This window comes from Anas acuta, chromosome 7 (genome assembly GCF_963932015.1).
Source record: "Anas acuta chromosome 7, bAnaAcu1.1, whole genome shotgun sequence".
Taxonomy (NCBI): Eukaryota; Metazoa; Chordata; class Aves; order Anseriformes; family Anatidae; genus Anas; species Anas acuta.
The window spans coordinates 26173759-26199818 of record NC_088985.1 but is presented as its reverse complement, the minus strand read 5'-3'; the positions used below and the strand labels follow the sequence as shown (position 1 = coordinate 26199818).

The 26060-nt window shown below is 47.8% G+C and overlaps 1 long non-coding RNA gene across 5 annotated transcripts in view; it reads right to left on the bottom strand.

Annotated features, from left to right (window-relative positions):
• Window positions 1–24730, bottom strand: part of LOC137859647 (uncharacterized) — a 53492-nt gene extending 28762 nt beyond the window's left edge. The window contains exons 1-4 of one of the 5 annotated variants that reach the window (XR_011098431.1): window positions 24474–24730; window positions 12783–12974; window positions 2117–2247; window positions 397–1591 (exon numbers count right to left, since the gene is read on the bottom strand). This is a non-coding gene — a long non-coding RNA (uncharacterized lncRNA). Of the gene's footprint in view, window positions 1–396; window positions 1592–2116; window positions 2248–2267; window positions 3098–3259; window positions 5465–12782; window positions 12975–24473 lie in introns of those variants that run through there. The other 4 variants (XR_011098432.1, XR_011098428.1, XR_011098429.1 and 1 more) reach the window with 4 other exon arrangements.
• Window positions 24731–26060: the final 1330 nt, after the last annotated feature.

Sequence of the window (26060 nt, the reverse complement as noted above, 5' to 3'; positions counted from 1 at the left end):
AAGTGAACTGATCAATGCAATTCAGCTGCTGTTCAAGCCTGCATCTAGAACACATAGCATTTCCCCATTTCCCTCCGTTGGTTTCAGCAGTCTCACAATGATTTGTGCAGGGTGAATGACCGCATTTCCATATCACCTCCAGCCACTGCATTACCATGTCCAATAACCATGTTCCTGCAATTTCACCACAGCAACAACAGAATGTCACACCAAAGGAAATGATGCAGGTGCTGAGGCTGTTTCCAAATTGCCTTGCACCTAACTGGGTCCAGTACAGATTGGCCACAGAGCTACCACCACCAGAACCCTCCCCAGGGGCTCTCACTGGGGCAAGGGTGCTAAATTCTGGGTACCAACACTAAGATACTGATGGTGTCAGGGTTCCTAAAGCAAAAGGTGTGTCAGGTACCCTATCCTGACACTGAAAACCTTATGCACTAGGACAGTTTGAATGATACAAAAGTTACAGCTGAGAAATCACTAGGATCAAAGAAACATCTCCAGCCCTAACAGAAGCAGGCTGGTTTTATTGGGGTTCAGTTTATTCCAGGCTATATAAAGTCACTGTAGTTGAGTTAAAGTTGCATAAAAAAAAAAAAAAAAAAGAAACACACGGGTATGAGAATGCAGTTACCTTAGTTAATTACACTGAGGAGTTAAGGTTAGCGGAACCAAACCCAAGCTGGTGTGAATCATTGTAGCTCCACTGGAGGGAACAGTTGCATTATTTACTCCAGATGAAAATCTGCTTCAGTAAGTTGAACAGAACAGGAAAAGGCTATAAACAGAATCAGACTTACAAAACAACACAACACAATTTTCTCTCTCTGAGGTAAATTTCTCTCCCACAGTGGATTTCTAATCTGGGGGCCATGTCATACCTGCCATATCCTGGGAGCTCTGTTTTCTGAGCAAGGAGCATGCTGCAGGCATCTTGGTGTGCTGCAAGATGTTATACGGATGGGGCGATGCTATCAGGCAGAGGTTATCTCTGACATTAAATCAGCTGAGATGTGTTCAGAAGCTTGTCTCTTTCCCCTGCCCTACATTAGCCCTTATCACATCACTCCACCTACAAAAGGCTCAGACCATTAAAGCCACCAGCTTGGCTGCTACAACATCACTGACAGAACTCCAAAATGAGGATGAGCATTTTGACTTTACGATGCCCTGTAATGTCAACAATTCATAGTGACTTGAAGTGGTGACCCGCCATATTCAGCATTCATCCCAGAGACGAGGTGATGCAGAGCTCTCCTGCAGCCTCTGTTCCCTACAACAAGGGCAGGCTTTACATGTTAGGGCGTTAAATTAATCTTCTCTCATGTCACAGGACTCAACTTCTTCTGCTTCCCTGCCACAGGAGTCTGATTCACAGTGCTGGGCTCTTCAGATATGGCTGTTGACCTGATCTGCATATTAATCCAATAACTCCTTGCAATTAAATGAGAAGGAAAAAAAAAATAGAGAAAAGATGAAGCCCTCTGCAGATGTTGTCCTCACATATGGTCCCCCATATGGTTGTGTCACTGCTGTTTCATTTTATAAGATCTCTCTCTCTCTTCAGACAGAAACTCCAGCCCCTTCCACACTGCAATCAAGAGATTGATTAAGAAACAGGTAACACGGCAGGCCACTTTGTCATTGCTGATAAAAGTGCTGAACAGCCTCTGCTAAATTGCAGCTATCAATCTCGCAGGCTGTACACGGGTACATTAGTTATTTCTTCCATTCCCCACAGAGACAGATGTTCCCCGTTTTCTTGACAGAAGCTGTGTGGATCCCTTGCCCATCTGGCTTCTCTACATTGTTGTAATGGTATCTTCCCCTCAGATGTCATCTTTCAATTTCTAATAGCCTCCATGGGGAGGCAATAATATTCCTTAGCATTTCTAAAGGATAGGCCTCTAATCCATTGAAATTTATTAATTCCCCCTGAAATTACCTTATTATGTACTATGAGCCCAGATTTACAGGGTGCGTATAAGGCCAGGACTCTGGTAGCAGTGATGTGACTTGCTAAACGCCACAGTCATGACCAGTGACAAAGCAGACACACAAGCAGAGACTTTAAGATCAGATTCCCCTTGTTCTCAGCTCTGTGTAGATTCCTCACCTGGCCCAGCTGATGCCAGCGAGTCTCCTCGTTTATGATCAGAGCCTGTCCCAAGCTTGCAAAGCCTCTTTCAGGGCGGCATGAGATGAGAGGACAGATTGTGAAGAAAATTCATATAATAATGCTGTGAACTGTTTTATGGAGACAAAGGGAACACTTTGCATTAATTTTTAATGCAACAAGCAAAATGTAAATCCACCTTCTGCTGCCCCTGTGGATGTAAACCCAAGTTTAAAAATAAGTAACAATCCAGACAATTTCGGTCCTTAATTTACAGGTAAATTAATAAGTCAGAGAAACAAAACAACATGGCTTGCTTATGAGGTGCATAGGATATTCCTGGCCAGGCTTCTGGTTGCAAGACATGAGGGTCCCTATAACACACTTAAATTCTCAACTTCTTGTGGGAATCTTCAATTCCCACCTTTCTTGTGGGAAGTCTCCTTTCTGAGTCTTTGCTTACTAATTACAATGTCACCCACACCCCGTTGATTATATTTGCACTTCCCCATCATTAGTGGAACCAAGTGAAACCATGCCCCATCCAGTCCCTATTTCTTTCTGAGAAAGCCCAACACCTGCAGTGCCTGGTCTCATGAAAGTCCCAGGATCAATGTTTTACACAGCCCCACATCTTATTTACACTACCTCATCCAGTCACTGAGGCCTGCCTAATTTAATGTTGCTTTACACCACTATGTAAGAAAGAGGAGCGACAGCAGTATATGGTCTACTTGTTCAGAAAAAAAAAAAAAAGGAAAAAAACAGTCCACTTGCACAAAATGATGTGGTTCAGCTACATTCAGGCCCAAGGAAGATGCTGTTGCTTTACAACCAGGCAGGATGCCAGCAGGAGAGAGGCAGCAGCACCATGCAATGAAGGCAGGAGCCACAACACCACCAGCGGGGCCACCAGCAGCAGCTTGCCAGACTTCACGAGATCTGACAAGTTCCCTGCAGACACACAGAACTCCAGGGTTCCTGCAGGGGGACAAAGCCCCTCAGCATGAATTTTATCAACCAAAACTGGAGCCCTCTGACTAGGAGGTTAAAAAAAAAAAAAAAAGGAGCTGGTTCAGTGGATTTCCATCTCCAGCTGGCCCATGATCCTTAAGGGGAAGACAGCCATAGATGTGATATTAGAGCAATCCTACAAACAATCTCTCCTACGCATTGGTTTCTCCAGGCAGAGGAATGGGCAGTTTGAAATAGCAGTTCATTTTTTTATGACTCACTTCCATGCCATTATACCAATAAGATTCTGTCTCTCCAGGGTGTTTTTCTCCAGTGATTAAAGCTGTGAGCCTTCGACCTTGTGCCTTATCAACACTACACAACACACACTATAACCACCTAGAAACCTGCTGCCTTTCATCCCTTATTGCTTAATAAACTTGCCAGCAGACCTATTGCAACAGAATAATGAAGCTAAACGATTGCATTCAGCTCAGTAAATCTGGGAGCAGAGCCTGTTAAAAATAAATAAAATTAAATTAAAAAAAACACTAATTGCAGAAATGTGGAGCGTTATGAAGAGATCCTGTCAGTTCAGCCAGAGTTCACAAACCATTCGCTCTCACCATTCAGCTGCAAGGAGCAGCAATGCAAGAAGAGGTGAGTGTACGGAGATGCACGCACCTAGCAGAGGAACGAGGTGTCGGGACAGATCCACACAGTCTGCACCTCAGGGAGCTGCTGCAGGAGCTACAGTCAGCACAGCCTTTGGCATGAGGTGCTCAGGAGGAGAAGAGACAGTGCTCAGGAACAGGTGCTTTGGCACAGCGAGGTGGAGGAGGCAGCCCAGCACCTGGCTGCAGCCACAACAAGCCAGCTCCTGAAGTTTCGAATGTGTTAAAATTGCAGCCAGCTGACATTAATAACCTGCAGTTTATGATGTGCTCGTGCTGTAATTTTCTGGGTACTTGCTCCATGAAGCACAAGACAGGTCCTCCTCCAAGAAGGGGCATGGGCAGGCCATAACAGTAGGGCACACAGTATGCATCTCATTTGGGGGAACATCCATATCATGTGCTGGCTATTCAGGCCTAGATGCCTTGTCAAGGTGCCTAAGGTAGGGAAATGCAGCCCTCAGGTCACAGGTGGGATGAGCAGCTCTCCACTGCCTGTGTATGGAGCCTGTGGTGATCACATTTCCACCTCTGGGCACCTTGTGTGGGTGGTACAAGGAGACCCACAGAACATGTGGCCTGCAAAAATCACACGGGGACATCCCACAGGGCCCAGGGCACTGCCACAGGGCACACTGGACCACATGCTGGTCAGGCTGAAACTGGTAGTATGCAAGCCTAAAATCCACAGGAGTACATTCAGTCAGAAAAAGGTAGAAGAAAGTAGGAGCTATGCTTTCTCCCATATTGACTCCCTCCAAGAGCAAGGAGCTCACTAGGCCCATGCTGGGTAATCCCAGGGTGGCCCACTGGTTACCAGCATGTATCCTTCTTCTCATCCTTCCTTGGACAATAGAATCACCCCATAAGGCCCCCTTATTGCTTCATTTCTGCATCTGCAAAGGGATGTCAGGGTGGAAAGCGCCAACTACACTATTCAAGGTTCTTCCTGACCAGATGACTTGTCGGGATGACAAGGAGCACAAATGCAAAGAGACCCCACTTGGTCATAAGACTCTAGTTCTAGAGTGTTGAATCATCCCATCAAGAAGATGAATGATCTCCAGGATCCAGAACCATCACAAGCCCAGTGGTTCCCACCACCACTCCCTCGAGGTACTTTTTCCAGCTACCAAGTCTCTTATAACTACAGCTCGAGCTGCGTCTGGCTGCCTGGAGGAAATTCCTGCTGCAGGTGTAAGCTGCTGGTGGGGCTTTCCACCACACTGTGCAATACATCTCCCGGATAGACGGGGAACGAGGAAAGGGAGCTGCATCACCACAGCGCACTTCACAGTGAGCACTACAATTTATATCACATAAATACTGTATACATACACCGCAGAGTTTTGGAGACAACATTATCATCTCAAAGGGTAGGTAGGAGGCGGGAATAACAGCTTGTAACAACTGTAGCCGAGACAGCTGCTTTGTTTGCTGTATATAATGCTGTTTGGGGAGGAAGAAGAGCTGTACCAGCAGTGCCTCTGCTAGCATACGCTGCAGCTCCACGTGAGGCTGCTGCTCAGTAATTAGGTTAAAAGAAGACACAAACATGTAAACAGTCTTGTGGAGGCTTCCTGGGAGAAAATTCAAAAACAAAAATCATTCATAAATCCAAGTGCATCCATTCTCTGAAAATCAGAGGTGTTGTCCTCACGCTGGGCTTCTGCACGGTATTTAACACAGACTACCCTATCTGATCACTGTGGCTACAAACCTGTGGAGAGAATTAACCTCTTGTAATGCCAGCTGTCACAGCTAATAGCCACCAGCAGTCAGCCCTAGCCCTCCTCCCTTTCCCCAACCTGATCATCAGCCACATGGTTCCACTCCCACCCCTTGCCCTTGTACCAGACCCTGCACAGAACCCATTCAGCTTGATAGTCTGACAAAGTGATTCCTTTCCCCATATTGGGGAAAAAAATAAGTTGGTCACATTTATCCTTCTGCCAGATAGGTGAGCTGAACCATCCCAGAAGGAGCTGACCAGCAAAACTGAAATCCAAGCTGACTACAGCTGCCCTAGTGAATACAAGCAAAGGGAACATGGAAACTTTCAGGATCAGGAACATTGGATCAGCTCAGCTGCATTTCAGAACTGCACCCTCCATTAATCATGGAGCATCTCCCCTTGGGTCAGATGAATAGCTGTTTCTCCTCTGTAGCCCACAGGATACAAGGAGTGATATTTTCACAGGTCTAGTTTGTTCTGGTTCCTGGATAGCGTGACTCTACTGGACAGGAGGGGGAAAAAAAATAAAGAAAAAAGCTTTTTCTCATTTGTGCTTGGAGTTTGCCCTGAGGCAGTTTGGCAGGATGCAGCTATGCCATCCGTAATGGTAGCAGCATGGGAAAGGCCTGCCAAGGTGATCTTGTTTTAATGAGCAGAACCACACTGGACCTGCACTGCCTTAAAGGAACCATCACCTGGCCCAGGCTTTCAGAAGATAAATAGATGTAGGCAGCATTTCCAAAGCTTTTGCAAACCAGCTCCAGCTGGAACAGGACACAGTCCGTGTTATTGTGCTATTGCGTGCAGATGCTACACCTGGTTCTGGAAGCCTCTGAGACGCCAACCACCAGAAACATGGAGTTGAGGAGAGCAGATCTTTATTTGCTCACCCTAACCTTGCACAGGCCTTTGCTGCTGGTGACAGGACAGCGTTGCCACAGCTCTCTGCTCTGACCCACCAGGGCCATCCTCGTGCTCTCTAGCCAGACACACTGCAGCCACAGCCCAACAGCAGCCAAAAGCCTTTCTTGATTCCCTCTCTTCTGCTTGGGAGCTCTCAGAGCAAAGCTTTGCTTTTCCCTTTCAGGATGGCAGGCCAAGAGTCTTCCACATAGATGGTTTGTCTGAGCAGCAAAAGGGAATTGCCATGGTTACAGCCTCACTAGAGGTCTTGGGGAAAACAGTGGGACCCATGGATCCAAACTCAAAAGCTGACTTGTGTATCAGACAGCCACAACCGAAGAGGAGTCAGTATGAGAAGGAAAAGAAACTGCTTTTCCCACCACACAAATTTCGAAAAGGGACAAATGGGAAACCAAAGATTGCATCACGGCTTTGAGGAAGATGAGCACAACTCCTCTCATTAAAAGGCTCGGGGAAACCTCCAGCCATCTGAACAGACAGCCGCAATCCAGCGAACTTTGCCTTGAGGGCAAAGCCTGATTATTCATTTATGTGTGCAACCTCCCTCAAGCAGTTTGGTCTGCACCTTATTTTTCTCCAGCCAGGCAGCTGTGAGGTTGCAAAGACCCCACATGCCTCCTGGCATCCTTGCTCCCAGCAGCACTGGAGGAGGCTGCAGGAGAAGCAGAGCTCAGCCTGGGACACGCAGCTTGTATGCACCAGCCTCCAGCCCACAGGGGTGGCAGGGCACAGCCACAGCCCACCACGTGCTGGTGACAGTGTTCAAGGTACAGCGGCTGGAAAAGCAAACCAGCAGTCACTCGGAGATCTGCTTGGCCCCCACCAAGGCAGCAGCAGCATCACAGCGCACGAGCTCAGAGAGAACAATTTTGGTAACGTAAATCCTCCTGCTTCCCAGGAAGCCGATGTATTTACAGCCCCAATTTGAACTGCTGCGAGCACCATCTCACCAGAAACGTATCTGTGTTATTACCAGCGCACCGCATGGGTAATTGCTATACAAATATTTGCCTTGCCCGCATTCATCACCAGGCTGCTGCTGCCTCAGGGTGAACTTGCTCAAAATCTGATGTGCTCTCCCAGCACGGGCAGTCTTAAAGGGAATGTGTCTGCTTCACACACTGAAAAGCTCTGCGCCCTGATCCAAACTCCCAGTGAACCTGCATGAAATCCAGAGCAAGAGGGACCCTTGGCTTCAGAAGGTGTGTGGGGCAAGAAGAAATCCAGACTTCCTGGGCTCTTTTTGGACTAAGATGCAAAGCTTCGTTTACCTTCCCTCTCATCAGCTTTTTGTGATTTGTTTAGATTTATCACTAGCCTTTCCTGCTCCACTCTCTTGCTCTTTTTTAATTAGACCATTGAGGCCTTGTTTTCAGATACTGCATGGATCCCTACCGAAGCTTTTAAGTCTCTGACATCACATGGCAAGCAGTTTACTATAGTTAATTATGGTAATTTTTGCTTAGTAGTAGCTTCCCTCTGAAGAATCAAGACTACTTATAAAAAGCCCCAGCCTTGGGCATGAATTTGTAAGAATATTTTTTTTTTTTTTTGCTATTTATTATTTTACAAAGCTAAGCAGCAGAAACTTAAAACCCAGAAGGGAAAAAAAAAAAAAACAAAAAAAACTGACAGAAAGAATAAGCTTTCAGGAGCTTCACGACACCACGTGGTACACGATCAGACCACGTTTGTCTTTCACAGACATCAGACACCAGCGCAGTGTCTGGGTTGCAGTGTCTGGGTCTCCAACCATAACCCCTTTCCTGCCACACCATCCCACAGATTTAGAGACCAGCAGGATCACAGAACAACAGGATGCTACTCCCAAGCACTTCTCCAGGAAGAATGTAGAAATAGGGCTTTCAAAAACATCCCAAGCAAGCAGACCCTGCTTCTTCACGTGAATTAAGCCATGGACGAGACCATGACACACGTTAAGAAAAGCCGGTCTGTGCCAACTTGCACATCTCCTCTTGGTTACCCCCTTACTGGTGAAACAAGAAAAAAATCCAAATAGATCTCCCCCACAGCCCATGCTTTTGACCTCAGCAGCAGCACTCTTACCTGCAGCCATACTACCCAAAATTTCAACCCAAGCTGGTTTCCAAGCACGAACCAAACTGATTATTTCTCTGAGTACCCCCAGTTGTGTTCAGCTTCAAAGAGGATGGAGTTGATTTACGACAAGAGGCAAGCTTCTCGCACAAGAGGCACAAACATCCTCCAAAACCAGCAGGCCAGGCGGTGAGGAATTAAGACTTGCTTTCCCAATGGCTGAGCAAACTGCCACCCTGCTGCCTGCACCCCGAATGCTCAGCCTTGCCTGAGTTAAACAACTTGTCTTTTTCCACTCGCTTTTACTGCTCTAAATCAAGGTTATTAACCTCTGTTTCCCAGGCTTTCCCTCCAGGTTTCCAATGGGAAAAAGAAGTCCTTATTTGGAGAGAATAAGGAGAATTTTCTCCTGGAAATGAGAGAAAAATGAGGAAAATTGACAGTTTGCCTTTGATTTCTATAGCTATAAAGTCCTCGCAGATAATCTGAGGGCTTTAATATATAGATTCTTTCTTTTACAGAGGTGAAAATTTGACACTTTTATCAATTACAGAAATATGTAATCTTCCAGTCTGCTTTGCTACTGTGGAGTTTGTTTCATCTTCAGGCTCTCCTTTTAGGCAATTTAGCGATTCATCTGGGAATCTAGAAAGCATTTGGAGCAGTTTAAGTCAAACTTTCAAATATTTATCGCAAGGTGGGTTTGAGGTAGGCACGAGAATGTAAAATACGAGTTCAAAGCCTCCTGCGTTCTGCATCTCAGAGCTAGAGGAAAGGGAGGAGAAAGAAAATCTGTATTAACTAATTTAGTCAAAGGCAGGCATCTAAGCAATCACCACAGTCCTTTCCAGAAGTTCTCATTCTCTGGATGTTGTAGCTATTTGCCAAGTGGTTTGAACAGCTTAATTGTTCTTTAGTGTAAAAGAAAGTAATTGATTTTTGAAGTTACACAGCATTGAGAAAAGTCACCTGCATTTTCCAGAACATCTTTTTAAATACTGTTTGACTCTTTCATCAAAGAAAAGTCTGGGTCTGCCTGCTTTCAAACAATGAAATTCAGGATGTCAGCAAGCTTCTTCAGCTGCAGATGAGACTTGTTTTAAGTTCAGTTATAGTTGTTGCGTTAGGGCAAACTGATCCTGCACAAGAGAACTTAAATGACCCTCAGGACCCTTCCCAGCCCTATTTCATATTATCCCAGGGTAAACACCTGGGTAAAGCCCCTCCAAGAAAACACAAGGACAATTCCTGCAACAATGTCAGCAATAAAGACAGAGGCAAAATACACATTTCTCCCCACCAAACTGAGCTTTTATGCCTCAGAGGTAGCTCTGCTTTTTCCACATCAAGTCTATCTCCTGTCAACCCCACAACTGCAGGTTTTTGGAGGGTTTTTTTGGAGTTTTACCCACTCTCCCATCGCAAGGGTGAACAATGATCAACCCCCCAGGAAAACACTCATCCACTGCATGGCTACCGCGGTGAATGGAAAAGGGATGGGAAAGCCTCTGAGAGCTTGGAGAAGCCAACAGGGCTCAGTAGTCAAGATCTGCTCTTCTCTGTGCATCGGGACACGTGGAGGCTAATCCCTGCAGCACTGCTTCTCTTGTCACAGTACAAATCTTCCTCTTCAGGACTAGATTAGAGAAGGTAAAAGCAAATCACGATAATACCTAGCTCTTAGATAGTGCTTTTTACCCACAGATCAATGCAACTTACACAGAATAGCTCAAAGAGAGTTATAATAAGGTCCAGGATTGTGCTAATAGTCAAAGGACAAACCTCAAAGCCCTGCATAGAGATGCTTATGCTACGAGGTCAGCATCCACACCAGGGGGTTTCAGTTCCCTTTCCCAGTTTTCTTTTCCCAAATTCAGCCACGTGCACTCAGGAGCAGCTGGTGCGACATCAGATGGAAAGCCTCCTTGCAGTCCTCCCCATGACCACCTATGGCTTCAATAACCAACGCATAAAAAATGACTGAGCTGGCACTTGCTTTCTGGGCTGGCATCAAAAAACCCTGCTCTCTCATTAGCCGGGCCTCTCTGCCGTGCCACTGCCGAAGCAGGGCAAAAATAGCACATGAAAGAGATGCAGAACTTTCTTCTCACAGATCAGCCCCGATTAAAAGGACCGCCTTGTGTCCCACGTGGCTGAGACAACACGTAGGGAACTCCTGCCCTGGCTTTTCTGCATCTGTTCAGCAATGTCATTGCTCTCTTGCTAGCCAAAACCTGTCCCTTTGCACCACAGCAAAGACTTCCCATACATCCCAGCACAACACTCACTGGGGATAGGGACATAGAAATATACAGGGGAAAAAAAACACAGAAAGAAGCTGTAGGACAGCAGCTGCTTTGGTGTCACACCGCAGCCCTAACCTCAAGAGTGCTGCAAGAGCTGATCAACACCTGTCAAATGACTTGACCTCTCCCTGTCTCATTTAGCAATCTGCCAAACGAGGCTAATGCCACCTCACTAGGTTGCGGTGACCAGCAAGCAGACAAGTCCCACAGTATCTGTGGACAGAGAGCAGAGCCCCCACCTTACAGGCACATGGCCTTGGTTTGAGAGCACCCTGCCCCTTCCCAGCCAGGGACCATCCAGCCCCCAAACCACAAAGTCCTCCGTCAAGGCAGCGAGGTGATGCTCCTGCACAGAAGGAATTAAGCAGGAGCGTTGTGCAGCAGCGCGTTCCCCCTGATGTGCCTATCAAAATAATTATAGCAGGTGTATGCAAAATGGGCTCCCTACTTTGTTTGGGTTTGGCCAGAATGATTGCCTATGAAGGAAATCGGAGAGCTTTAGGCGGTTATTATTGTTAAAGACAGTTTGCAGAGAGGAAAAAAGAAGTCTCATTTGAATAACAAAACAATTTTTGTTGATGCTGTTGTTGTTTATGAGCTACTTAAGCCCTGGGGTAGGTAAAAACGGGGAAAATAAGAGGAATTTGTCTGTCAAACATTTTAAAATGGATGCTATCCATGATAAAAATCTTATTTTGAGTTTGAGCAATGAGCAGCACATCACACACTTTCTAGGAAGGAAATTAAAATAAAAGGGATTTCATGAGCCATGAAAAGTGTTGTAAAAACCAGTGCATATATATTTTAAAATAAACACAAGTAATACTTCATCCCCCTTTAAACACTCAAGCCTTTTAATTTACTCAGCCAAAAACTTACCACCATCACAGTTGGAACAGCTTGGAAAACAAGGAGCCATTTAGGCATCTCCCCTTCAAGTCACAGGGAGCGGCACTCCTGGTGCAGAGGATGAAGCATGAGGTGCCCCTGACCCCACACTCCTCATCCCCCCTCACCCACTGAGGTTGTGGAGCGGCGTTGTGCTGGAGATGGGGACCCCAGAGCCCACCAGCACCAGAAGAAGCTGTAACCTCCTGCTACAAGCTGGGGAGGGTCACAGAAAAAGGACACAGCATGGAGCAGCCACACCTACGCAGAACAGTTTTGACATCAGCACCATTTCCCTCTTTGGCTCCCTATAAAATATGCAGAATTCAATAGCCCAGCGTTCACTTCAGGGAACGAGCTGGGCACCCAAAGGTCACGGGTGATGGACCTGAGCAGCTCCAGTATTAAATCCATTTCTCATAACCAAGCAAGGAAGGGACCAGAGCTGTCTGCATCACTTCTTCGTGCAACCACCCGTGGAAGTCAACAGTAAAGAAGTAGAGGCAAAAAAATCCACAGATATTGTAGTATTTACATGGAAATGTGCACACTATGAGGCCTTCAGATTTCAGAAGTTTGGCACTTTTAGAAAAAAAAACATCCCTCCTACACTCCAGGGAGTTAGCCCTGCTTGCTTTTGCTTTTTCTTTTTTAAGCCTAACAAAAAAGATAGACTTATTGCAGACTTCTCACAGGATATGTTCACAACATTTAAATTACAAAAACCAATCACTCTTGACAGGCATCATTGACATATTTTGATTTAAAAATTAAAAAGGTTCATTCTTTATATAGAAAGAGAAAAAAAACCATATTTCAGGTAATTGCTTTGCAAGTGGTGACTTGTTATAAATGGATCAGCGTTTTCTTCCGAAGAAACACCCAAAGATATTCTTCATTAGCTCTAAGCTCATTACTACAAAGCCACCTGCACTCTGTGGTGACACAAAGTCACCCTGCCAGCAAGTGCTGGAGCTTTGCAAAAGCCATGAGTAGGAAGGAGAAGGAGAGGATTCACCCCCTGCCTGCCCAGGGACCAGCTGCAGCCCCCACCTAATCCCAGGGAGCTCTCTGTCAGCCCCTCGCCCCGTAATCCCTCCAAACCAGCCCCATCCCAACATCCTCACCTTCCATGCTTCATTTGTCCCATTTATCCACTGCTGTTTCCTTGCCTTGGTTTGATCCATCATCAGCGTGGGAATTTCCAATTGCCCAGGATCACCAGAGCCTTTCTTTGAAGGGTTTTCCAGCCTTGGTGAGCACAAGCTTTCCACAACAAGACACCGTCGTTGCTTCTCACACACGGGCATTCATCTCAGCTGGGGGAAAAAAATAAAATAAAAAATAAGGTATTTGGCATGGAATAGGCAGACTTTTTTTCCCCAAAAATGAACAGAAGACCCCAAAGAAGCAAACAAGAAGTAAAATCATTTTGTTTCCCTTTTCAGAAGTTGAGATATTTCAGGATTCCCTTTAGTCTTTACCTCCTTTCCTTAAATCCTATCCTAATTTCTGTATCCCAGAAAAGAGGAAAGGAGGTGGAGAAAGAGGAGGGAAATGGACCTAAACTTAAGAATTCGGGATGTTGGAATTGTCACAGTTGCGACAATTTTGTCATTTAAATAGAAACAAACTGTCTGTTACTTCATTAAAAAAAGCAGCAGAAGAAGTGGAAATGGTGGAAATGAGAGCTGCACCATGAAAGCTTCCCTTCTCCGCTTCTGGATGGGGTTTGGGATTTCTCCCTCATGCCTTCGGTCAGTTTTGACCTGCTGAATTTCAGGGGAGGCCCAGACCCCCGACTACTGCAGCCAGCACGGCCCCCGTCCTCCTCCCTACTCAGTCAGGAGGGAGCCAGGGGCAACCAAATGAATTTGGCACTCCTTGCCCCCAGGAGCACGCACGCCCTATGCTCAGGGACACATTTTGGGTCCAGGGATGAGTCCCCAGAGGCAGCAGGGACACGCAGTGCTGCCAGGGCAAGGAGCACAGCAGCAAGCTCTGCGCCCATGTGGTTTAAATGCCATAGAGAGACAGGGCTCATGTGTCTTGCTGTTTTGTATAAAGGATCCTAGCTATTATTAAATCAGAGGGGAAGTAAGATGGGGGGGAATAAAAAGGTTTCCAGGCTCCAGCTATCAGGTCAAACTTTCACATCATGAGCGTTTCCTTGCCAGAAAGGAAAAAACAGGACAGCAGCTGGGGCATGGGCCTCAGAGCTGCGTTCCCATTTCTCCTGGCAACCTGCTGAGGTTGCTCTTAGGCTGTTCACCTTCATGAATGGGATCTGCACGTCCACACTGCCTGTGGGGCAGTCTGTCCCACTCCTTTCCTTGGATCCTCCATGACTTCTGAAACCTGACAGCCAATTCTATGAAGGAAATGTGCTGCTTTTACCAGAGCCAGGCTGCATTTGTAGGGTCCGACTCACAGCTGCAGATCCCAGCCCAAGGAACGAGGAAAGTGCTAAATTCCTTTCCTTGGAGCCCTCCCCATTCCTTGAGCCTGTGTGCCCTTTGTCAGGCCACGCTGCTGCACACCACAGGCAGCTGCTGCCACTGTGGGAGCACCACCACCAGAATTAAACAAGCCCCATCTAGGAGCCGCACCGCGCGCTCCACCTCATTACCCGAGAGGATTCTCAGCATCAAATCCTCTTGTTTTTACCAGCTCTGCGACTCGTGGAGGATTGGAAGCACAAAGCAATCAGGAAAAGCGAATGTTTTGCAGATCAGACGCTGCTCATCACAGCACATTACAGCTCCTAAATTATTAACAGTAAAAAATGAGGTGTCCCAGAGCTGCTCGCTTCTGGGTAGGGAGAGTAGGGGAGGGGGTAAGAAGAAAGGATTGTGCTATCACAGGTTATTTTTATCCAACATTTCTATGCTTCTGTCATTAACTAATTGATGACACAGCCTGTTTAATATTATGTCTGCTCGGGTATTTATAGCTCACCAATTACCATAGTATCTAGGTGCTACTAACAAGCTGCTCTCAGATGAATTTGGATGCTCACAGGCAAATTTTTGGTGCAAGTAAAGCGCGACTCCCTTGCAGGCAGCACTTAGGGCGTTTTATACCAGCTGGGGATGTACTGGAAGCACTTCACACGTGGTGAGGCCAGGCCCCAGCTCACCCACCTGGGGATGCAGCAACATGAGGAACGAGGCACCAAAAGGCACCTCATGGCAGCAGCCACCTCGGACACCTCTGATGTTTCTCCTGTTCTTGCTGTCATATCTAAGATCTCGTTGTAGGTGAGTTCACAGCACCCAGCAGCTACAACTCAAGTTGGATGAGGCCTTGCCCCTTGACACAGACATTTAGGCGATGTTGCTCGAAGAGAGGAGCTGCAGCACCCCCAGGAGCTGTTAGGGACCCCAGGCAGCCCCTTGCTGGTGCCAGACGCCTGATCCCAGGAGCCTCTCAAGTGCACAAGCAGGAGGCTTTCCCCACATTAACAGGGCGATTTTCTGCTACTTACCAACAACATCAGTGCACAGGCATTTTGTTCCTGCCTTTACTGAGCAAGCCTGAGAAGTAATGAAACCTGGGGAGAACATTTGAACCTTCATTGTGCAGGGTAAATGCTCTCTAACATTAACAAATCAAAAGGCATCGCTTCCCGAATAGCAAAATGCCAGCCATTTAGATTAGCCATGCTCAGATTCCTGCTGAGATCAGTGTGTAATTGTCCACCAGCAAGGAATAATCTCTCAAAATTAGTGCTTGTCGCCAGGCTCCAGCCTGCCTGCAGCAGCACTTAACAGGGCTTAGAGCCCAAATGCATCGAAATCTGCTTTTGACCCCGAATCAAAGAGCCGGCTTTCTGGTGGCATTCTCCTTGTAGCTGCCCTCTGCCTCCTTTTTAATCCCTCCTTCACAAGCTGATTTAGCTTGGCCTTAAGGAGCAGTTTTGTTTTATGAACTGGCACAAGGCCCACCCCTGCCTCCCTCCGTGAGACCCACCAGGGCTCCAAGAGCTGCTGCTATCCCTGCTCACGTTGTGTTAGGAGGGATGCTGTAGAGGAGACAAGTCATGAAACAAGGCTGAGGCTCCACCAGCCCCGCAGGAGACCTGCTGTGCCTCTCCCACCACCAAGGCACCCAGATCAACAGTGGCTGGTGTGGCCAGAGCATCCCCCAGTGCATGGGAACAGCCCAGCACCAGGGCTTTCCTGCCTGCCCCAGCCAGAAATTGTGCCTTCCATCCAAAAGTACTTCTCATTAGAAGTTTTATGGAAAGAAGCATAGGTATTTGCAGAGCTTCAGGTTCAAGTTTTAGCATATTCTGCTACAGGACATCTACTGAGAAAGTTCCCAGCCAGCCATAAGACTTCATTCAAGGTTTGAATGCTTGTTTTTGTTCATAAAGACTGCCTGGAAAAGTCTGTGCCTCCAAGATCACATTCTTCATGGGCAGAGGGGAAAACAATAGCCTTAATTTTAAAGGGAAAGGCTGTAGAAACATCAATGGCAAAGATTAGGTGGGCTGGGGAGAAAAGCAGCACAATTAACCTCTGTCTGCACCCAAAGGCTTTCTGCAGGCTCTTCCAGCTCAACCAGCAACGAAGCAGCACAGTCAGGGAAGGAACACTCATCACTGAAGGTTTTGTCTTTCCCCAGATGCCAGCTCACCGTGCTGGGGCAGGACCTCCTCCCCGAGGGCTGCCCACACCCGCAGGTTGCTCAGACCCACGCTCCATTTTTGGTGGCTGCCATTTCACTTCCAGCTTTCCTGCTTTCTGCAAGCACACAGGCATCTGGGGACCGTCCAGAAGCTGACAAGTCCCACACAGGACAAACACCTCTCCAGCAATTACAGGGAAGCGTTCGGCTTCCTTCAGTGTCTTGGGCAGCTGCAGAGGGAACAGACAAGTGGCTCTGCCTTCCCTCCGCACTCCCAGCTCAGAAACAGGCACAAAAGACCAAAGCAGTGGTCCAAACAGCTGAATAACCTCTCCCAGATGTACTTACGTGGAGAAAAATCAGAGTAAAGAGCAAGATGCTGTAGAAGTCATGAAAATCATTTGCCTCAGCATCAGTCATAACCTGTCAACACCTCCCCTACAATGCACACAGGAGAATAAAGTTTTTGGGCTAAGCAAGTCAGCTCATAGCACAGCTGCTTGGCTCAGGAGCTATTCCCCATTGCTGGTTGAAAAGGCAAAAGCAGCCCCTGCACAGAGCAGAGCAGCTATTTTTTCTTTCCCACCACATTGCCTTCTTCAGCTGCTCCTTTCTTGCGAGGCTTGCAGCACCCAGGCTCCCCAGGATGAGTCCTGTCCCACCTTCAACTTGAGCAGACCAACAGGGACATGGGACACGTTACCCACCCCTCGTGCCCCTAATTGCCTTGTTAGCCACTCTCTGACCAGCATCTTCCTGCTCTAGGGCTCTGCAGAGCTGCTGAGCACCAGCACTGAGCGTCCAGCTCTGCCCACAGCCCCCCTGCCCCACATCTCACATGGCCCAGGCAAATTTTTCAGCAACCAGAGCCCAGCCCTGGAGGTCAGCCCCATCCCTGGGGAAGGCTGGGCATCTCCATGCAGCCTGCACAGCCTGGAGGTGAGAGCAGGGCCAGAGAGCACCCTGCTCCTCTGAGGTTTCCAGACCAGAAGTGTTTGATGTAAGCTTCAAACACGCCATCAGCACACCCACCACCCTGCCTGCATTTCATCCACCAGCAGGAAAAAAAAAGTCTTGGTTTCAGAGAGGCCTCCAGCAGCCTCACAAGTAAGAGCTTCAGGCTCATCTCCTTCCCCCTCTCCCCAGCCAGACCACAAGGGCTCCAGAAGGGGGGACTGAAGCCGGCCGTTCCCCCTGCACAGGCTGACAGCCACACACTGCTCCTGAGCTGCCTCAGCACGTGAGAAAAGGAAGCGTTACTGCCTAAAAGCCACGCAGTGTTTGTTATTAGCACAAATGGGAACTGCTGCAGGCCACACCGATCCCTCCACATCAGGTAATGATGGTGCAGCAGCTCCAAGCATCCCCTGGGGTGGTGCCACACAGACACCTGGCAGCAAGCGTGGCACAAGCCCAGGGCCTGTCCCTGTTCAGTGACCCCACATCCTCTGAGCATCACCCAGCAGCACTTCTGTCCTTCAGAATAAGCACACACGACCAATGGTGCAGGAGAGGAGCCCAGCAAAAAGCTTCATCTCACCTCATACCCAAGCATCTCCCTTGACCAGCTCCTCCTGCATCCCCAGACCCAGCCAGGCTTCGACTCCTTCGAACCCGTGCCCTGGCTGGCAGCAAGAAGGGGCATAAAGCACCACGCACGCAGGCTGCAGAGCACGACAAGCCTCACCAGCCTGTCTTTTAAAGACGTGCTGCGCATACTCTACCCATATGTCCATCACCAACGTGATGATTAGCTTCTAAGCATTTGCCATTTGCTGCAGTTCTCCAAAATAAATCAGGCTGCAGCATCAACATCAGATCATAAGGGAAGATCGTTTTATATAGTAAAGCAGTGCTTTAAAATTGCTTATGGCTGCTGTATTAACAAAATAATAAAAAAAAATCTACCCACAGTTCCAAAACAGTAATGAGTTTGCCTTTAAAAATGAATTAGATATTAAATAAAAAATATAGCCCCAAAGGGGATAATGGTAAAAAAAAAAAGTAACAAATAAAATTAGGGATGGAGGGAAACATAACCACAGTTGTGTAAGCCAGAGCAGCTTCCTTACCCTGCACACGCAGCAGTGCTGAGGAGCAGTACAACCACACAGCCCTGCGGTTTGCCTTGCAGCCTTCACACCACCTCTGGGTGAGCTGGAAGCAACAACATTCAGAGCAAGGGCTGCACCCCAGCCCACGCAGAGTCCTGCCAGGGCTAACACAGCTCATCACGTACACCTCAAATTGCAGGCTGGGCCCTGGGTGCTCTGAAGTGCCCCAGGGGCCACCACATGAGGGAAGAGCCTGCCTGGGCAGCTCTCATTTGAGAGCATTGAGACTTAGACCACCTTGCAACACTTCTTCCTCTAACTGTCCCAAATAACCTTACACACAGGGCCACTCCTGAATGAAACATGCACAGAGGACACCCTAGGAGGGGGTCGCAGCATTTGTGTATCAGTAACAAAGACAAGTGGTGTGAGAAGGCCAGCTTGCTCCTACCTGCAGCGTCCTTCAAGGAGGTGAATCCCTTTGTACCCCTGCCCCGCGATGGGGGGCCACAGACCCAGAAGGATGCTCCAGCACTCAAAGCCCAGCTGCCCACACAGCCCCTGCATGCCACCAGAGGCCTGGTGGCACAGAAACTGAGCCTGGATACAGCCACAAAAAGGCTGCAGTGGATGAAGATATCTAACCCCCACTGAAATCCTGCGTGTCACAGTGAGAGAAGCACATTGCTATTGCAGCATTTGAAGAAAGAGTTTGTGAAGTTCCCAGGAAGGAGACTTGAGAGATTTGAGCCAAAGGAAGATGTTAAGATTATGCAAATGTTCCTCCTGGGCCTCCCAGGAGTCCCTGGCTTTGCATCCCAAGTTCTTTCCACTCCTCATTAGTCCATCTCTATCCCCTGCTCACCAAGCAAACTAAAATGTCATCAGTGTTGAAAGCAAGTACATATCACACAGGAAACAAGCTTGCTCCCTTTTGCTTACTCTCTGTTCTGGGAAGACTGACAGCACCTGTCCTTCTCATTTGTTATTTTAATTTCCCTGATTGACACCAGCTGGATTTGGGGATTGGTTGCTCTCCATCATTGCTTTGCACATAGTCCCTCCACCTGGAAATACATAGGGCTGTAAGAAGCCACTTACAGACCTCTCCCAGCTGGCTCTCAAAATGGCGTGGAGGGACCTTAAATCCACTGTGGTGGCTCGTACCCAGCCCTCAGCTGGGCTTGCAGCCCTGTGAGCCAAGCAGCTGCTGATCCCCACTGCTGAACTGGGCTCTGGGAGCAGTTCCACCACTTGTACTCCTGGGGTCACTGCATCTCTGGCAATTAGGGTTCTTCCCTCCCTGCCTTTGTGATTTTTTTTGTTAATATAGAAATATACTCTTATCAAGTACTAATATTTGCCCAGACTCCCAGCCCTTCACACTTTCCATGCTTCTGAATGGGGTCTTCAGTCTGTCCTCCCTCAAAAGCTCAATAGGAGTTACAGAGCAGTCATACTCCATCTCTGGAAACAGTCTTTGTGCTCATATTATTTGCCAGTGACACTCCATCACCACAATTACTGCTGTTATTTTCTCTCTCTCTGCCCATGATGCTGACTAGGGAGCAGCAGACAGTGCTGGTGTTTAAGCTGAGCAAGTTACCTAAATACATTTATACCCCTGGACTGCAATGTACAGCACAAATCCAACCATCCATCATGCACTGAGCAGATGCAAATACTCACCACGCTATCAGGCAAAGCAATCACAAGAAAACAGAGTGATTTGAGCTGCAGCTGCCTGCAAGCCTTTGACGAGTATATTAGATGAAAAGATTCAAAAAAAAAAAAAAAAAATGAAGCATCTCACCTAGATGTGGCCTTTGCTACGCTGAATCCACAGAGAAAGCAGACACATGAAAAACTTCTTGGTAGGTTTGCAGCTATGCTTGTAAGATCTGAATCAAGGCAGAGATGGCCTGAGGCTCTGCATTCAAACCGGGTTTGATTCATGAGCAAGTCAAAAAGGAAAAGTGCCTGGGGCCAGGATGCTCCATGCAGGACCCAGCTCAGGTGCTGGCTGTGAGGCACCTCTCAGCTCTGCACCCCAAGGCAGGGAGGCCTTTCCTCGTGGCTGAATGTCCCAGAGATGGTCAAAGAGGCCTGGATCCTGCACAGGGATCCCACACAGCTTGAACCTGTGTCTGGGAGCCCTCACCACAGGCTGGGCAGAAGTCACCTCGTGCTTCCTGAGGTGCGCTGCAGGTCCCTCTCCTGAGCGGGGTTACAGGGCCTGCATGGTGGTGCTGGCCCCCTTCCTTGTCTGGCTTTAGAAGGTTCCAGAGCCTTACAGGCCTCCATGGCTGGTGCCACACGTGCTCCCTAACACCCGAAGGATCACTCAGCCAAAGGAGAGTGGGTGCACAGGTTTCCCCAGGCACCCTGAAGGGCAGATAAAGCTCAGGCTTTGAAGATGCACCAGGCCTGATAGGACACTAGGAAAGCCTCCGACCCGTGACTGAACACATCACCCTGCAGGGCTGCTCAAGTGCTTGGCCATAGCCTGGTGGACAATTTGGTGGCACTGGGATGCTGTGCTCATAGACAAGAGCCATCTTCTGAGTTGGCAGCGAGGAGCTGGGGGAGAGGAGAGGGGCACCCCCCATGTCAGCAGCCCAGGCATGGGACACGGGGTGGTAATGGGGAAACAGAGCTGCCAGAGCAATGCAATAAGTGGGTAAAGAAAGCAAGGCCTCAGCTCCAAAACTTGGTCAAAGTCCAGCAGAAATCCACAAGCTGCCAGCAAAGGAAACAGGCAGGGAGATGTGCCGGGCAGCATGTGGCTTCAGGAGCGTGCTGCCAGCTTGCAATAAAGCAGATAGGGGGAAAAAAATCCCTCAGCCTGAAGTAAATTATAAGACACATCCCCCGGGAGCACAAGGTGAAGCTCTTGATCAGACAAGTGATGCTGGCATGTAATTCCCCGTGATAGCGCCTGATCTGAATTTTAGTGCTTGTGAAGGGTGCGTGACTGACAGCTCTGAAATCACAAGCAGCCGGAACACAGCGCCTGGCCCCGGGCATGAGCATCCCAAACCAGCATCTCACTGTGGGAAGAGGCTGCAGGGCCGGGTGGGAGCACAGAGCTCAGCCCCTGCTGCCCCCAGGCCTCACAGCAGAGCCAGGCACACGGGGAGCAGCTGGTGCCTTATGGGGACAGCCACCTGCCCCCTTGGAGAGGGGCAGAAGTCAGGTCTGCCACAGAAATATGAGGTCTCCCCAGGGGTTACAAAATACAGCATCTTGCCCACAGACCCTGGCATTTTAACCAACCGCCCTATATCACAAGGGTGGAATAGGAGCTGTGGAGATGAAGGGGAATAAGTGTTCAAACATTGCCTCACTACCAACAAAATAATCGCTCACACAACCATCCTCCCTCAGTGCCTGATCAGGATCCTCCAGGGGTCTCCACAGCTAGGCCAGCCAGAAACCCCACCACAAGAGCCTCCAGACTCCCATAAGACAGAAACGCCTCATTTCTGAGGACAACCCCAATGTATCCATCCAGAGCATCAGGCTGCTTGTCCCGTATGACTGACCAGAGGACAGCAATTGGCACGGGAATGGTTTGTTTGCCATCAAGGTTCAATATTAACACTGAAGGTTCAAGAAAAGAAAAAAATAAAAATCAGACTTAGATCCAGTGAGTACACATCAGATTAAAAGCAAAGGAGGAATTGCACCTGATTAGATGCAAATGGAAATACGCTAAATCCTCAGCTAATGTACTCAAGCAGAGATCTGTTGACTTGTGTAACTGAAGTTCACTTAATTGCTCGCTCCTTGCAGTTAATACACATGGCTCTGACACGCCTGCTGCTCTGCATACCGATCAAGACACCCAGTTCTGCAACAAGAACAACAGGATCCACTCCAAAACCAAACTAAAACAGAGGCTGCTTTAAGGAATTTGGAGGAGAACTTTGGCAAGAAAAACTTACTGTTGAAGCTGTTCCAAATTCGTGACTGGTGCAAGCACCGGGACTTAGCAAATAGCTCACAACTAAGCAAATAAAGCATCGCAGGGCTAATAAAGAAGGCTGGTCTGAGACATTTCACGTCTTCCTGTCTTTTTCCTCTACAGCTTCTGAATCAGCAAGGGACCTGGTAATTTCTAGAAGACTTTTTGTACACTCTGTTAAAATAAAACTCCAGTGATGAGTTTTCCTAACCTGCCAGGAGGGAATACATCCGAACGATAACACAGAAATCACAAGGGATGAGGCAGCTCAAACAGAGACTCGGAAATGAGAAAGAGTATTGCTTAGCCAACCCCAGCTAGGGCTGCTCACCCTTTGTGTAAGGGGCTGCGAGGGGGCACAGGTTTGCAGAGCAAAAAAAGAGCAGTTCTGAGGATGCTCGTGGAGTTGCGAGTTACCACCCTTCAGGATAAATGTGGGAATTGAATGTGTGTTTGCTCCTAGCGTGCCCTGATTGCAAGGCAGAGCAGGTCTGTTTAAACTGCTGCTTCGGGCACCTTTTCATTTATTGTGACAAAGGTGGTTTAAGCAAACATGTTTTACCCTGCAATTGGGGCCAGCGAGGAACGTGCCTGTGGTCAGTTCCTGCTGCTCAGCTGCCACAGGAGAACTTCTGGCATCACTGCTTTAGATCACACAGATGTCAGAGCGGTCCCAGAAAGTTGTGGTTCCCCATGGCAGCAGGGCACAGCACTTGAAAAGAAATATAAATTTTTTAAAAAGTTAAATAAACCATGCATTTTTCCTCCAGAAATGCTCTGTACTCTAGATAAAGTTTCAGGGTGTTCCTGAGGAGGCAAGATAGCAGATGCTGACCACTTTTTTCTTTTAAAGGTGAGAAATTAGATGTAGGTTAATTGCCTACATTTCAGCACCAATACCAAATACATCTCTCCCCTACTATTTTTGTAGCTATCACCCTGCAGCCCACAGATCTGAGGGAGGCTGAGCTATCCCAATGTTTTGCCACTACACAAACATGCCCTGTTTCTACAGGCACACTCGGAAAATTAAGAGGGAGCAACAAAAGTTGCAAACACATACTTAACTTGAAGTGCATTCAAACCCCATGTAGAGATTCTCATTTCAGATTAAAATGGCTTTAAATTACTGCTACTTAGTCTTCTGCCAAGAAAAAGCCCTGAAAAATGGTGCTTGCTGTGAAGAATTGGAAAGTTTAAATAGTCAGGGCTGACTGAAAGCACAATTGTTGAATCCATCTCACACCTGGGCAGATTAAAGCACCCACCACAAGAAAAGGAGGCTCCTCCAGGGTGGCCAGGTGAGCACAGATCCACCAAGATCCAGCTTGCAAAACTAAGAGCCTTTAAAAACCACTCTTCCACATTCTTTTCTCTCTGGATGTTAGGCAAGCTGATGATCTCACAAATACCATATTTGTGAAATCCCATTAGCCCAGCACCTCTCTCAGCTCCCAACACCCCAACACCTCTAATCCCATAGAGGGGAGATCACCGCAGGCAGGTCCCCAGCCTCAGCCACGTACAGCACAGCCTGCAGATCCTGCCCTGAGCCTTCACACCCACACTTGCCATGGGCACAGCTTCACCTTTTTGGGAAGAGAAGCTCCCCAAGCAAGCCTATGGGACTGTACCGGGACAGCACTCTGCATGCTGAACAGCAGGAGGAGCCAGGCTGATCTGCATGGGGCTGCTGAAAAAGTAGGCGAGTGGCAAAGAGAAAGAGCATCAGGATCAAAGCTACTGCTTTTAGAAACAAACTAAAAATACACTCTGCTAGTGGGGATAGCACAACAGCTGAACCACCTGCTAGGGAAATAATACTCAACTGCTCAAGTGCCTAAATACAAACACACATGATTTAGAGACTCTAATTTGGATGAAGATAGTTGGGATGAGCCAGCTTCCAAGAAACACCCATAATGTTTCCAAAAAAAGTGGCAGATACTGGTTTTGCTGCCCAACTGGTTTTGCTTTTTAACTCCCCTACAAACTTGATCCTCTCATAAATTTATCCAGGGGATAAGGAGTAAATCCAGGACCTATTTCTCTCTCCTCTTTCCTGCAGCTTACTTGAGGCGCAACAGCATCACTTCAACAAAAAGATACAATACAGCAGCCTGAGACAAAGGCACGAAGGACTCACACAGTTACTGCCAACCCACCTGCAGACAGACAGGGCTCCAGGACACGCAACCAAGCAGCTCTGCGGTGGCTCCTCACACACAGCAGCCAGGAGGACAGGCAGCAGGGTTCCCAGCACCTGGAGCCCCCCTTATTGCACAGCCCACCCCTCTCCATCCTGCAGCAGCAGCTCACGCTTCTAATCTACTTATAAAGACAGCACTAAAGCTGTTTTTCTGTCCTGCTGCTGGGTGCTCCAGGAGAGCAGCAGGGCTGGGCTCGTTAAATGGAGCCCCTGGGCCCTGGTGAGGCTGGTCAGGGCCATTAAGGCCAATTAGTGCCCCAGGACCTGCTGCTCCACTCAGGGCAAACCCTCCGCCCTGCCGTGTTAGTAAAAGCTCCTGCCTGCAGGTGCCAAGTCCTTACCTTCTCCTAGCCTGCCTTAGACCTGGAGTTTGTGGCATTCAACGCAACGAAGCTGAGCTGTGACCTGTTCTTCACCGCTGTTCACTCAAGGGTTTCCCCAGTTTATAGCAGCAGGACATGTTAGTGGGTGTGTGGCGTGTGCTCACGCTGCTCTCAGTCCACAACCTGAGGGTAAAGGAAGGCTTCGTGTGCTGTCAGGCCTAACAGGTGATCCCAGAAGGGTTGTGCGAGCCTTTGAATGGATGGCTCAGTGTACAGTTTATTGGTTTTGTCATGTTTAAATAATATGCTGAAAACACACCTGCTAGACAAGATCAGTAATATGGGAAGTTACTTAAAATATTGTCTACGTGTTGCAAATGAACACATAACTTTGCTTACTGAAAAAAGGTGCCAGGATAGAGGATAAATTTACTGTGCAAACTACTACAGCTTCAATCCAAACCAATTAAAGTCAAGAAAGATTTCTTTTAACTTAGCTGCTACGGATCATAGCCCTTCGTCTTCATCTTTTCACATATCTTTGCAGGAACCTGAAGTTAAAGATACCCTTGCTACTTCTAGGCTTCCATCTTGCATGGATGGGAATTCAATTAATATCAATCTGCAACATAACTTTGAGAAGCACTTCAGAGCTGCTGCTCACAATGCAGAAGTGACTGAACAAATGATACTCTCATTAACACTCTGCCTTTCCCTGCTGTGCGAGCCACATCCTTGAACACTAAAAGCGCCGCTGCATCAGCTGGGTTCACAGGCATCCAGAGAGATTTTTCAGGCTCCTGACTTTTATAGACCAGGGGGGTGGATTTGGTGTGCTTTAATCCCTTCTATTACATGAACTCAGAAATATTTTTGACTCTCTGGCACTATAAAACAAGCTGGCTGCAGTTATTCTATTCCTGATTATGCTGAAAGTTACTGGCAACAATTTGATGTCTTTATGTTCTTGTCTTTTTCCCCAAACTAACATGTGAATTTAGTTTCCCTGTAGTAAGTAAACAGTACAATAAAAGTGGAGGTAGTAGCCAATGCATTCAAATCTGGATGCCCAAAACTGTGGATGTACATAAGAAAAGCTCCCCTACTTTGCAGGTGGTATTTCTTGCATTCGCTTCTCAGCTCTCCAGGCAGGAAAACCACATTGCATAAGAAAAGTATATTTCTTTTCAATCCTTTTTGGTTGTTTTTTTTTTTTTTTT